Below are 15,540 nucleotides of genomic sequence, written 5' to 3' on the forward strand. Positions count from 1 at the left end.
CCATCGAACTCCCAATTCAATTCACAAGACACCAAAATTCATGGGCTTGAACATGCTGATGAATTCTGCCTTATGCTTTTTTACACAAATATATATTTATTTATTTCAGTGTGGCAATTCCCAGGTCATCTGCATGTGTGTATTGAGATGAAGCTATGAAACAGCTCAGGTGCAGAATGCCTGAGACATTTACCTAAAGCAGCATTCTCACCGTGATATTAAAGGTGCCTCTCTCGATATTACAAAAACATTGCCTCGATTGCTGTGCAACTGCAGGCTTCCAGGAGGATAATAAGCAACACATTTTTGCCAAACAGAAAAAAGTTTCCCCCCATCCTACATTCTCCTCATTCTGATAGTGCTCGCTCCTTCCTTCAAACTCATCTCCCAGCTTAGTGCACTTTAATGAAATTCCTCCCATGCATACTTACAAATATATAGATCTGAGATACTAAATCAAGGCCAGTGCAATGAAACTGGAGTACTGAAATACAAGTACCTCTCCAGAACTTGTAGCAAACATCTAACACAATCAATAAAACACACCTTACAACAACCTAAACACTTTTTATTGTGTTAAGGGTTATTTTATTTGGTTGCCTTTTTTTTTTTTCCCAGATAAATCTCTTTGTAAAGAACAAAAAGCAGCAATTGCTGCCAAACAAGCATTATTCAAAATAACCTGCACTCACAGCTTTTCATCTTTCCTCACCTTGAATCAGAAAAATCTCAAGTGAGAGCATCTGATGTCCAAACAGATTGCTTGACCTCCTCTAGAACAGTACACCAGGAGGAAATTAATGGAAATTGTCTGTAGTTTTTGTGAAAGCTTATGCTGTCCTTGAACAAACCGCTAGCAAGAAAGCACTGTGCTCAATAAAATTGTTTGTTTCTGTAAAGTCTCCACGCCAATGCATTTTGGCACTGATTACATGGAATCAAAGGCAGCATTCTTACTGAAGACAAAGGCCAAAACTTGGGCCAAAACTGGGCATCGTATTGACATTTAAAATTTTGAGATGTGCCAAACTCTTTGCAGCTATCAAAATGAAATAACGAATCCCCACACTCCCTGATTCTGGTAAAAGGAGCTCTTATGTACTCCATCTTATAATTATATAGACTGGGAGCAAATGTGATAATTAAAAGAGAGAGAGATAAAAATCTCAGGAGCTCCTGCATCCAAATCTGCATTCAAATCACTAAAAAACAAAACAAAACAAAACAAACTTCTCCAACTGATCACTTTTATGTCCTATTTCTTCCAAAGTACTTTTATAAAGTAGGTCAAATACACCTTTTTTGATATGAGATGGAACCTATTAAACCTGGTTAGTTGCAAAACAACAGCAACGACATTGTTAGCTCTAGTAATCAACTTGCAAAACCCAACTTTCTTCATGGCATCAGTTCCAATGGTTTTAACAACCCTGTTGTTTTTCCACTGACATCAGGGTATGCTGGGGGGAAAACAAGATCACAAGTGGGTGAAGTTAGGCCTGTTTTGCAGAACGGCACCACAGAGTATAAGATACTGCATACATTTGTATGACTAAGTAATTTCCCACCTGTCACAGGAGAGAGTAAAATCCAATGCTTAAATCTTTGATATACCCTGAGGTTCCATCATTTCATCTCTCCTGAAACACCAAATTGTTCATTTCTCATTAATTGTCCTTTATGCAGAGCATTTTCAATTAAATTGGGAGTAGTGTTACACTCCTTACTTTGTGATAGTAGCCCCCAAAGATTAATAGATTGCTTGCAATTTCTGAATTGCCATCTGTGTTCTATTACATTCCCGTCATTTGTTCTGGTTATGAAACCAAAACAGAAAGTGTCTCATGGAGAGTGGCCATGGCCATCTGGATCCCTAGGGGACCTGTTTTGGTAGAAAGAATGGCCAACTCGGTTTGAATGCAATGACAAACCTTAGTGCTTGTGTGGAAGCCTACAGCTCCACGGAGGATGCCATCCAAATTTCAGTTCAATTTACTAACTCCTGAACAATACAATCCAGGTGTCTTTCTGCACTATCAGCTTCATGTGCTTCTCACTTAGTGGTTTTGTTTTTTTTTGTGATGTTAAGGAAAGGAAAGGAAAGGAAAGGAAAGGAAAGGAAAGGAAAGGAAAGGAAAGGAAAGGAAAGGAAAGGAAAGGAAAGGAAAGGAAAGGAAAGGAAAGGAAAGGAAAGGAAAGGAAAGGAAAGGAAAGGAAAGGAAAGGAAAGGAAAGGAAAGGAAAGGAAAGGAAAGGAAAGGAAAGGAAAGGAAAGGAAAGGAAAGGAAAGGAAAGGAAAGGAAAGGAAAGGAAGAAAGAAAAGAAAAGGAAAGGAAAGGAAAGGAAAGGAAAGGAAAGGAAAGGAAAGGAAAGGAAAGGAAAGGAAAGGAAAGAAAAGAAAAGAAAAGAAAAGAAAAGAAAAGAAAAGAAAAGAAAAGAAAAGAAAAGAAAAGAAAAGAAAAGAAAAGAAAAGAAAAGAAAAGAAAAGAAAAGAAAAGAAAAGAAAAGAAAAGAAAAGAAAAGAGGCAAATGAAAACTAACCAGCCAATCAAAAAAACAAGAAATCAAGCAAAAACGCTCCCCAACCAACAAGCAAACAAGCAAGCAAACAACCACCACCAACAAAGAACCAAACCAAAACAAAAACAATCAACTTAGAATTTCAGGAAACCTGCTTTTCAAAGTTAAGTCTTGTGAACAGAAAATAGTTAACAAATGAATTTGAATATACTTTCTCAATGATGCACATTGTGTCATTAATCTGTGAAAATTACTACCCTGTTTTTATCATTATTATTTCATATTTGCACTCAATAGCTACTGTAGCTACCGTGCAGATATCTTAACAACTATGCTAATATTCAGTATTTTCTCTCAAATTATACAGGTTTGAGAAAAAAAAGAAAAGGTTTTAATATTCACAATCTTGTCACCAAAAAAAAGTCTTACTTGTGATTTTAGTGAACATAATCCATCATTTAACAGACTCAGGCATGAAAATAATTCCCCCTATATGTAAGCTAATTTATAATCATCTACTGTAATAATGTCAGAACTTCCAAGGAAGCAACTGGTAATGGTGCATATTCCAAGATGAAGAACAAGATGGCTTGAGCCTGATCAAGCAATTCTTGTCACTTGGAAGAGGACTGAACAAGCATGAGTATGGAAGAGGTAAACAGCCAAACATCTGAAAACTTACCAAAATGAAATGGGTCCTGCTTTTCACATGTCAGCTCTTTCTACAAAAATATATACCTACATAGAAAATAAAAGGAACCATAAATTGCCTGAAAGAGAACATTTCACATTCAACCTTTAACTATAGCCTTAGCTACAGCTCAGACCAGTAATAGCTCAATCTTAGTGGTCAGTTGCTGGCAGGTAACACTCCTGGGATCACATCAGCTCTTGTAGCCCCAACAATGTCCAGCATGGCCAGTGGTCACCTCCAAGATTCTGCAAGGCCATAGTTACCTGTCACAATTCATTATCACTGATGTTCTTCATAGAATTTTATAATTTTCTTCTGACAAGACAAGGGCTGGTTTTTGGGAAGCCAGCTACTTTTTGCTTTGTTATCTTAAGAGCTTTGAGGCCCCCAGTACAAGAAAGACATGGACATGTTAGAGTAGGTTCAGAGGAGGGCCACAGAAATTGTCAGAGGGATGAAATAACTCCCATATAAAGAAAGGCTGAGAGACATGGGGTTGTTCAGCCTGAAGAAGAGAATGCTTTGGGAAGGTCTTATTGTGGCTTTTTGGTACTTGACGAGGGCTTATAAGAAAGAAAGAAAGAGACTTTTTACCAGGGCCTGTACTGACAGGACCAGAGGAAATGTTTTTAGTCTACAAAGGTTGGGTTTAGATTGGAAGAAATTTTTGATGACGAGGGTGGTGAGACACTGGCACAGGTTATTCAGAACTGTTGTGGATAACCTATCCCTGGAAGCACTCAAGGTCAGCTTGGATGGGGCTTCAAGCAACCTGATCTAGTGAAAGATGTGCTGGCCCATGGCAGGGGCACTGGACTAGATGATCTTTGAAGGTTCCTTCCAAACCCAACCTTTCTATGATTCTATATAATTGAGGGACTGATTTGATTTCTAGCTTGAATACCTGTTGAGGGAGGAAAAGACAATGTAAACTATGTATACTATAGAATCATAGAATCTTTAAGGTTAGAAAAGACCTTTAAGTTCATTAAGTCTAACTGTTAACCCAACACTGCCAAGTCCACCACTAAACCAGGTCCCTAAGAACCTAATTTACATGTCTTTTAAACAACTCCAGGGATGGTGATGCCACCACTTCCCTGGGCAGCCTGTTCCAATGTCTGTCAATCCTTTCCATTAAGAATTTTTTCCTAATATCCAATCTAAACCTACCCTGGTGCAACCTAAGGCCATTTCTTCTTGTCCTATCACTTGTTACTTGGGAGAAGAGACCAACGACCCCCCCGGCTCCAAGCTCCTTTCAGGCAGTTCAGAGATCAGAAGGTCTCCCCTCAGCTCCTGTTCTCCAGCTGAACCCCCCAGGCCCCTCAGCTGCTCCCATCACACTTGTGCTCCAGCCCCTTCCTCAGCTCCGTTACCCTCTCTCAACTTGCTCCAGCACCTCAAGGGCTTTCTTGGCGTGAGTGGCCCAAAACTGACCCCAGGATTTGAGGTTTGGCCTCACCAGTGCCCAGTCTAGGGGGATGGTCACTGCCCTGGGCCTGCTGGCCACACTGTTTCTGATCTATTCTGATCTACTTCTTACGTGACCATTATTAAAAATTTCTGGGTGGTCAGGTATTCCAAGAACTACTTCTTGGGATGTGACATTTCCAAGCAAGCAGAGAAAAGTGAATAGGTAAACAGTGTAGAATTCAGATGAGAAGAAAAAGATATCTTGATATAATGCTATGTATAATGTGGCCAGAATGTTTCTGAACTTCAACACAGTCTGAGGATGTCAGAAGTACCACTTCATAACAAACTGCATGTCCTCTATATATCTAGAAGAAATAGGCATACAGTAAATGCTATAAAGAAATTCACAGATCAGCAAGGGGAGTAAGCATCCAGACTTTTTATTTCTGATATTTTAAGTTTTGGCCCATCTCAATTAAAATCGGTTAGAAGTCAATTTCACAGCTGTTGGTTTTTAAGATCTCACAAAAATGATAATTCCCTGCTAGGCAATAATTTATTTCAGTGCAGCCATTCCCAGGATAAAGCTGACACATTTTAAGTCTCTCTCTTCCCCCCCTCCCACATATCCATCCTTCTGTAAGCCAGGGCTGGAGAAAGTGCAATGATCCTCCTTCTTGAAAAATATGGGGAGGAAGAAGGAGATTACAGAACTGTTCAACTCACCCACAGCCACATCTCACTGACATTAGTTTCTAGGTATAAGGTGAACAGGAGCTATTCTTGCCTTGTCTGCTGAGATCTGAACCCTCCTTGTGCTTCACTTTGCCTACACTCGATATTGCCAGTAATAGCATCCCATGGGAAGACAAACCTGAATGCAAGTCATTCCAAGACTGGAGATCGAGAGGGTTTTTTTTAATATGAAACCTAATTTTTCTTGGTTAAAATATTTGGACTATATTTACATTTTGAAACCTATCCTAAGCACTCTCCTGAGGGATCAGAACAAGATCAGTCCTTTGGTGGAATTTGTTTTTCAAGTCAAGACTGAAAAAATTGTGCTGGAAACCTTAGACATGTTTTCAAGTGGATAATTAAACCAGGCTGTCCCCAAGGGGGGTGGCCTTTAGTGCAAGTTGGTTGCCAGTACATGTCTATTTAATAGATTGTGTGTTATTTCTTTCAAGTTTATTTGGCTTGTATTTGAGTGCACAGAATTGAAAGTAAATTGGGTAACAACATTACCTAAAGTTATACTGACTTGGATTGCTCACATGGGTAAGAAAGATGGGGCAGAGGCGTACACAGTCCTGGGTCCCCAAATTGATCAGGGGTGTACCTAGACATTAGGTTTAATAGTGTGATGCAGAGCACCTCTGAAATGCAGCCAAGAGAGAGATGCCAGAGGGCTTGGCTTGCTTCTGTGAGGAATGTAGGAAGTTTTGCCCAGACCTATTGGATTCATGCATCTTTTCAGAGCAAATCTAAGCCCAACATTGCAGAACCTGAGCATTGAATCATTTAGCTCAGCCAGTATATTACTGACGTCTGGTAAATCTTAAGCTTGTCTTTCCTCTGGGGCAAAATTCAGTCTATTTGTACAGCAAGTAGCAAAATGATGCCTTGATCTCAATCAGCTGTTAATGTTATATGAATGCTCATCTTTAATAACCATAGTCTATGGAGGCCTGATAAATGGTAAGGTAAAAGAGAATCTGGATTTTGTTCAATCCTGATAAAACTGTGTTTTCAATACCAGGTTTAAACATTATCCAAGTTTACCTTTCCTCTCCTAAAGACTGTGCTTTCAACAGTAAAGAATTAACACAGCTCTCACAAAGCCAGTGGGAATATGCATGCACAGAACTAACTGATAATATTTGAAACACATCCCTTTTCTTCAATATTGTTTTCAAATATTTTCCCTGATGACTGGCTTCCACTCACTTTTACATAAGTTATTAAAGCAGATCATATGCCATCTGCCTTCAGACTTCGCCTCCAATACCTACATTTGACATGGTTAGGTTTGAAGAGGTCTACAACTGTAATTAACGTATTCCCAGTAATCTACCCATCATGGAGAGAGCCTTTGTTTTATTGCGTACGGCATTCTGTGCATCAAAGCATGTTTTAATGCAAATTATAGTTCATTGTAACCCAGCGTATCGCTTGCAAAGTACTTTTAGATGGTGAGACATGGATGCCACTATAGAAACATTTCTCATTTATTCCTGATGTAGGTGAACATGCCTTAACTGTAGACCACTGCTAAATTAAAAAAGAAAAAAAAAAACCATTTCAAAGAGTCAAACATCTGCCCAATTCCGAAGGGCAGCATCAGAGCACTTAAACAAAAGCACAGTGGGGAATTTAATTATGAGAAAACTGAAGTGAAAGAAGATTTTGTATGGGCACAGCTAGTTTTAGTTCTTTCATGGCAAAAATAAAGGGGTCAGAGAGATCAAGAGGTCACTCATTCATGGGCTAAAAAAAAAAAAAGAAAAGAAAAAGAACAAAAAGGACTTTTCTACAGTTTACTATGCAGTGCTAGGAAATGTCCAGATCAGGGTTTCCCCACCCTGTATTCTACCCACCTTGAAGAATAAAGAAAACAAAATCCTTGGGCTTCAACCTCCCAGCCGGCTTTTATCATAATCCATATTATTCGCAAAATAGACTGGAGGTGACTTATGTGGTGACCTCTCACCACAATTCAAAATGAGTCTTAATGAACTAGGGTAATTCATTCCTCCGGCAGAGCTTACGAGATAAGGCAAGACTGCACTGGTGGGCTCAGCAGACTGAAATGTTAATCTTTTGTAGTCTCTGCTCCAGAGGACCCCCAGGTCAAATCCTGGTGCTGCTGAGAAGTAGCAATGCCTTTGTTCGGAGTTGGAGGAGCGTGGTTCTTGATTTCAGTGTTGCCATTCACTTGGCAGAATGTAGTGTGTGTGTGTGTGTGTGTGTAAAAACAGTCCGTAAAGTTATTTATAAACACACAACAGAACTATCTGTTGAAAGGCAGAGAACAAAGGCTTTAAAAAAATAAAAAGAGTCATTAAGGAGGCTGAAATTAAAAAAAAAAGACAATAAAGCTGTGCTCCCAACCCACATTTGGGGTCACTGTCCTCCTCTCTGGGTCACTAAAAAATCCACTGTGGCGTTGCTTCATGTGTTAGCTGGGATGAATCCCCAAGTGAACTGGCTTTGATTATTCATTAGAAAACAAGAAGGAATGTGTTTCTTGTCATCCTCCAGTAGCAGCAGAGAAGTATGATTTCCCTTATCAAATGTGATAGCATGTAAACATCTGTCATTTTCTCCTTTCCCTGCTCTTAGACAAGCTAGCTGCCCCTCAGCTCCAGTGTATAGAGGAATCCCTGTGATACCTTGCTTCAAATCAATAAAAAGGGTGTCAAGAAAGGAAAGGATGTGTTTAAAGTTGTAGTGGAAAAGTATAGAGAGGGAAATTGAAGTAAAGATCCTAGATCACAAGTTTCTGCCCTAATCTTTCTGATTGTGCCTTTGCCAGGCAGCAAAAACAGTGAGAAGGTCCTTGGACCTCTGATCAAAAAACAAGTGTGCTAGCGAGGTGGATGTACACAGGAGACAGAGCTTCCCTAATACAGTAACATCAGACTCCCAACTGCTGGAAAATTGTATTTGGGTGGGGAAAAAATACCTGAGAACTGCTCCTAGTCATCCTGAGTTCAACAAGTTTGTCCTAAATGTGGCACACTAGTAACCAACAACACCTAGTCTCCTGGATAGAACCATGTCTGGAGTCAGAAGACCAGAGAAAAATCTTTGTTTCTCTTAAGTCACTGAGAAAACACTGCTTGACTGTAGTACGGTTTAGGAGGTTGGGCTGTGGATTGTCCCCAGTAAGATGGGTCTGTGTGGCAGGAAATACTTCAAACTACTGACACTTATCCTGAATTACTTGGAAAATGATGCTGGTATTAACAACGACATCTGGACTTCTGTTTTTGTGGTCAGGGTTGATGCAGAAGTACCATTTCTGACATCCTCTCAGTATGCATTGGCTTAAAGCCTTCCTTATTTTTCTGGTCGTTCATTTTCTATGTGAAACTTGAGATCATTTTCATGATGAGCCCCACTAAACACCATTAACTGCCATGGAAACTACCTAGTTTTCAGCTGAAGGCAATCAACTCACCTGCACATTATTACTGTTGTTGTTATTATTACTATTAATTTTTAGAAGTAGACTCTGACTAATGCACCTACATGTGTGGATGTTATAAAGAATGCGAAGACCAATTTTCCCCTTGACTTCAGTTATAATGTAACCTTTTCCCCCACAATTTAATTTATGAAAAGGGGAAAGGAGACAAAAGTTGTCATTTCCAGCCAAGAGAGGATTGTGAGGTGGGGTTTGGGCAGGGTTAAGTGCCACATCACGTCAGAAAGACCCCAGGGCCCTTCCGCTCAATGGAAACCTCAGTGAAAAACTTTGATCTCCAACACAGGTGTCTAGGGTAGCAGGTATAAGGACCATGACAGAGGCAAAAGGTCAGTGGTCTCCAGAGAAAAAGTCCCTCCAAATTTAATGTCAATCGTCTAAAGTCTGTGCATCCTGCAAACACTGTTCCCTTGCACACATCTGTGAGAGCTGTGCATGACAGTGGCACATAGGACTAAGACTCTTTTTTATCATCTTTCTTAGTTTTTTTCCCCTCTTATTTGTGTTTGTACTCATCTGCACAGCTCAGAGACTTCTCAAGTCTGATCCTACAACCATTTAATGTATGAAAACTGAAGCAGAACTGGAAACTGCATCTGAGTGCCCATATTAATAAGGTTCCTCTCTTTACTTGTGGGTAATTAAAGCTAGATTTTGTGCAGCAGCAAGGAGGCTTGGTTTCAACAAGTTGATGATTATTTTATTTTGCAGCCAAGCATTTGAAGGATATTTCCACTGTGAAAGCAACTTGTGTCAGTGCAAGCTAGTCCTCTGAGTCTGAAAAATACTGCTGCTTCAAATGCTGCATTCCTATAAAATTACAGGGAAAGAATTTTCTTCTTCATTTTTATTACCTTCCTTAAATTGGATCTGTAACGACTTTTACCAAAAAAAACAAAACAAAACAAAACAAAACAAAGCAAAGAGAAGAAGAAAGAAGAATTTGTACTGTGGAGTAATATAAAATATACAGCTATGTTATCTCAGAGTAATGCCCCCTAATTATAACCATTCCTTTATTTCCTACAAGTTTGTATATTACAATCCGCTAAACCAAAAGGCCAGATCACTCAGCTACCTAGATCCCTTGCAGTTTATTTAGCCAAGGGTGAAATTAATTGAGATTCAATGCTGATATGCAGATTTACAAGTGGACGATCTTTCTCAGAGTACCATAAAACTCTGTTTTGTTTTTGACTGGATGAGTGGTCAGATTTAGATTAGAGAACTTATATAAACACAAAAAGATAAACAGTTCCCATAGCCTTTTCTCAGATCATAAAAAAATAATCGGATGCAGGGCAGCTTTCTAAAAAGAACAATCTACAGAGGGAAAAATAAAGGAGCATCTTAAGCCGCTGTCACCACGCTCTAAAGTGCCCACACAATAGGTTCACTTCAGAGTGAAACCAGTTCTCCTTCTGGTTCATTTGCTGACATTGTCTGATGGGTAGCTTTGCTCTTTGCAAAAGAACGGTTCAGAAATCCTGAGTGAAAGGTTCAGAGCTGGACGGAGAAGACAATCATTCATCCATTCCGTGATCAGAAAAATTCGGGCTCTTGTGTGGCTTGTGAGCAAACAAATACACTGAAAGCCAGGATGTGAGAAGGGCTGCTTGCTCCCAGAACAAGTGTCTGAACTTGGGTCCCCAGAAGTATTTAACCAGAAATTTGCCTAGAGGGTCTTGTTGCCATTTGCCTTTTCAGCTTCCCTCTGTCTCTGCAAGGATTCTTTTTGATGAATGATTGCTATCTGCCACCGTTCCCCTTAAGGTGAACCTTTATGCCCTTTCAACAGCATTGAGTAAAGTCCAGAAAGTAAAATAAAAGAAAAAAAGAGGGAAAGCACCTCTGGCAGAAAGTGTTGGATGTCCAGGAGAGAAAACCTGGGTCTCATTCATCGATCAGTTATTGAAAACACGAGACCATGCCCTTAACACCCTTGGAGCATCACGTTTAATCTCTGCCTGACTAACATGTGGAGGCAGGTGCCAGAGTAGCCACTGCCTTGGCAGGGATGTGTCTGTGACCCAAGAAACAGCTTTCTCCAGATACCAGGTATTTGTGTGAGCAGAGACCTCACACAACATCTGGGTATCCTGGTTGCTGACCCACAATGTAACATGTTGATCCAGTGCCCACCTAGCTGCTTTCCCTTGCTTAAGAACCTTGATGGGAAACACCATCCCTGGCAAGAGGGTAACATGGATGTGGGGTGCTCAGACTGCCAGTGATCTTGAAATGAGGTCAGGTCAAAAAGTTCTTGCCAAAGACGTGACTGAAAAAAAATGCTTTGAGCATTAAATCTGCTTTGCTATTTATACATACAGTCCTTTCTCAGTAAAAATAAATAAATAAATAAATAAATAAAGTCAGTTAGGCTTCCCTTGACTGAAGGATAATAAAGAGACAAGTGAAGTGAGCAGGACTTAGACTAATGTGTCCATTGATGGACCTCATTAGTAAAATCATGTTGTCCACTACCAGCATTGCAGGGATCTGTTGAGAATGATGATCTAAGACTTATACATTTAATGAAGAGCCCATATTATATAAAATCATATTTTCACTTCAGAACCTCTGTAAGGCAGAGTTACACCCTTCTGACTCCAGACAGACTTCATAGCTTTAGTGTTTCTAATTCACAATCCCAGCCAAAGCATGAGCTGGAGTAATTGAAAAACCGTTGTATCACTGTGCTCCTTAGAGACAAGATAACCAGCACAAAATGTTCCCTTCCTCCCTCAGGTCCACCCTCCCCTCCCTCGGATTGAGGAGTTAGTCCAGTGTGTTCCCTTGCTCACTAAATTGCCACTTAGAGGAAGACACTGTTAAACATGGTCACCTCCGATGATCTGCCTTCTACACAGTGATAAAGTCATCAGGGGGCCACTAGATAAGCCAGCTAAAGAGGGTCAAGAAGGCTGTCCTCTACTTGATAGCAGCATCTTAATAGCTTTCTAAAAACAGTGGGCCATCAAGTACCCAGACAATTTAATTTCATTTCTCAGCTGGAAAATAAGTACGGTAGTTGCTTTCATTCAGGAAACAGAGGAAAAAGGAGAGCTCATCTGCCCATTGATTCATTTGTTCTCTCGTTTCCCATGTTTACTTTGACGCACTGCAAGCTGCAAACTTTCAGAAAACTTTCTAAGCTGATACATGATGACACTTTCCTGCACCATCAGTACTTTCCGTGAGAATTTTGTAAGCTCTTAGGGTGCTTGGTTATCTTGTGATGCTATAGAAAATACCTAGATAATATTCAGAGATGATTGCACAACTGTTTCTGTTACTCTACCTATTAGTAATACAGTTAATAACATTGATGTATGGAGTTGGACACCTCTGTCTCCTCAAGCTTTTGAAAAAGTCCCGTGCTGAATTAGTTTTCAAATTTGACGTACATTGCAATAAAGTGAGAGCAACTCCATAGTCTTTCAGTGTTTATTGCAGACTTGTGCAGAGATGGACAGACCAAAGCATAGTCTGTAGTGAACCGTTAAACAAAAATCTGTCAATGCTCCAGTTTTCCCAGCTTCTTCACAAGTGGTTATGGCCAGACAACCATTCGTTTTGTCCTTAACTGGATTGAAATTATATTTGATTATGTGAACAGCAATGATGAGAGTTTTGTATGAGGGGTTTTTTAGTATATTTTTTAGGAAGTTGACTTAGCAGAGATTTGCTTTCTGCTTTGCTCGGTGCTCACCACAGTGGGTTTGCAGTCCCAAAGTACAACCACAGTAAGGATTCCAGCCACAGGGCTCCCCAGAGCAAAGCTGTGAGATTGATGTGGATTGGCACCAGAGCAACAGACAGTCTGGAAGAGAAAGAGCAAACCTGTGATTTATCTGCCAAGTCTGGGATATGTTGTAGGCAGTGTCTTACAGTAGTATTTAAAGCATATTTTGCTCCAGTGATGGACTTTAACCAGTGCTTTGGTATACCTACAGCTCTTCAGCCCTGCATACTAGACTTGATAAGCTGAAGACATGCTTAGAAGTCTACAGCTTCACTAAGAGGACTCCATCAGTGCTGGGATACATGGCATTTAACCACAGGAAATAATGGTTCTTACTTGCCTTGATGAAACTATTTTGACTAGTCAACAAATGTCTGTGTGACAAACAAAAAATTTAAATAATAATTATTATGTCCCTTACAGTTTTCTAATCTACAATACACGCTTTTTTAAATTGTTGAGTGTGAATACTTTCAAATAAGTAAGGACAGTCTGGAAATCCCTTAAAGTGCTCCCACCAATGTCGTACTGGCAGAGTCTTTTATATTCTGTGCAACTTTGCAGGCAGAAATCTCATCAAGGTACCAAATTAAACTGTCATGCTTCTCTGTGACTCCTGAACTACTGGCACGCCCCAGCTGTAGTGCATGTTATTAATAACACCAAGTTGTCGGAAAAACAGTTTCCAGGTCATATTGTAAAGGCATCTAATTGGTAACAATGAATGACATATTCCCTTTAAAGTTCAGGACATAACTGGATGTGCCACACGATGCAAAACACTGAGATAGCCAAGAGGAAGACCTAGTTTTGGCCCAGCTGTATCTCACTGAAACCCTTCTCAAAAACCAAACTAAAGTATTTGCAGAGAATCTTAGGTATTCAGATGCTTCATTTTCCAGGCAGGAATCCAGTTGCAGGCAGTGCGGCAGGAGAATGAATAAATAATGTGGGTCATAGCTGATTATTATCGTTAATCTATAATAACTAGCTAACCAAACATAAGGTAAAGGTTACATTTCAAGAGGTGTTGAGATATTATCAATAGGTTCACATGACCAAATTAAGACCACCAAGCTTCTGCCTTAGCTTCCCTCTTTAATTCTTGGAGAAACAGAGGCACTGCTAAGGCATGATTCCTCACATCTTAAAGGCAACGTCCACAATAGCTGTGACCAATCACTCCTTTAATAGTGCCTTGGCCTTAGCATCAAGTATAAATACAGCCTAAGGTACCCAGATTAGATGGAGACATCTAAGTTTAAGCGAGATGAACCCCAGCCTTTGAGAATGAAGGCCACATAAGACATGGCCCACCCAGAAGATGGGTGGAAGGACCTATGCAGCAGGTGGGTAAGTTTGATAACCAAACTGTCTCAGACTACGACTTCTCCCTTGGTGGTCACAGCTTCATGTGCAGGAATAACCAAAAACCATATAAAATACTGTTTGAATTTCTTCTTTTTTTATTGCTCAGCTTATTAAATCAACCTTCTACTAATTCTAATAACTAAGGTGTAACCTATAGTCATTTGGGACTTGCCTTTCAGGCAGCCTCCAGGGACAGGGAGACGTGAGATTTGAACGATGTCTCCTGTGGTAAGTACCAAGCAGAGTGTGTACATCCCATGAGTACAACATCACTCCTAGTTTGAGGACAGGGAGGATTTTAAGTAGTACACAAATGCAGCCATATCATTCTACAGCAGGATGTATTTCACCCTCGGTGCTCATCATCTGCAAAAGGATTTGGAGATGCACAGACTTTAAGGCCAGAGGGATCTCTCACCAACCCTTCCCAACACACAGACAAAACAGCTATTCCCAGGACGTGGATTAAGCCTTTCTGAAAGATAGCTAGTCTTGTTTTAAAGAACTAGAACGATGATGAGTCTGCCACCTCTCCTGGTAAGGTGTTGCAATGCTTAATTACGCTCACTGCTAGAAAATTGCACATTCCTTCAAGGTTGAATTTGTTTAACTTCTTCTTCCAGCCAATGAACCTTTTTTTGTGCCATAGTTTGTAAGACCAAAAAGACCTCCCTGTCTAAAACTTTATTCAGGCATTGGTGTCTGCATACCAAAGCCAAGTCCATGTCAATCTGTACTTTGATAAACAGCAGACAGTGAACTCCTTAAACTCTGTATCACATCAGATGTGTCCCTGGCTCTTATTTTTGAGTTTCCTCTCAATTTTCTGAAGGAATTTTCTGAAAGCAATTTTCCATTGCTTTCCAACCCGAGGGAGGAAAGACGGGACAGGATGACTAGGCTTGGGACAGTGGGGGATCTTGTGGGTCTGGTAACGTTTGATTCTTAATATGCCAAACAGGAACTAAACGTGGTTATTGGGTTTCACTTGCTGTCTTAACTCTCTTCTGTCTCCATCCAAGCCTCATTAGGACCTGCCCTTCTCTAGTAGAACCACACAGTTCTGTCTATTTTAGGGTAGGTTATATGCTCTCCATATAAGTCTCTGATTTTTTCACTGCTTCTTTCTCTGTTTTTAACTGTACTTAATTTTTTTTCCCCTCTAAGATACAGAGGTTAATTGTTACACTGTATGATTAAAAAAAAAATAATCAGGTTTAAATTTACTGTCACACAATTTCACTGGATAATTCATTTGTTTTGTTTTGTTAATATGGTTCCTGCCAGGTTAAATGGAAAAACCTGATTCATTTTCTCAATACAAAACTTTTTCTGTACAAGAGTAGCTAATCATACACCTTTTCTCTCTCTGAATTACAGTTTCAATCTTCTTTCTCCTATGTAGAAAGTCTCTCCTTAACTATAGCAAATTTCATCATTTCTCTGCTATTTCTGCTGCATCTGTCTGAAGTTAATACTGAACACACGCAAAATTATACCATTATTCCAAAAATTTGTAAGTATTATTTTTATAGATAGCAAACATAACATGTAATATTTTGCCTGCCTTTTTGACTGC

General features: G+C 39.8%; 1 protein-coding gene across 16 annotated transcripts in view; it reads right to left on the reverse strand.

Annotated features, from left to right (window-relative positions):
- TENM4 (teneurin transmembrane protein 4) overlaps nucleotides 1-15,540 on the reverse strand; it is a 1,656,871-nt gene that overhangs the window by 499,666 nt on the left and 1,141,665 nt on the right. For 3 of the 16 annotated variants that reach the window (XM_065029145.1, XM_065029736.1, XM_065029665.1), the window contains one exon: nucleotides 3,202-3,257. The exons of the other annotated variants lie outside the window; for them this stretch is intronic. The gene's annotated coding sequence lies outside the window, so the exon portion shown is untranslated. The remainder of the gene's footprint in view (nucleotides 1-3,201; nucleotides 3,258-15,540) is intronic. 16 annotated transcript variants of the gene reach the window in all.

The sequence above is a fragment of the Columba livia genome, chromosome 1 (genome assembly GCF_036013475.1).
Source record: "Columba livia isolate bColLiv1 breed racing homer chromosome 1, bColLiv1.pat.W.v2, whole genome shotgun sequence".
Lineage (NCBI taxonomy): Eukaryota > Metazoa > Chordata > Aves > Columbiformes > Columbidae > Columba > Columba livia.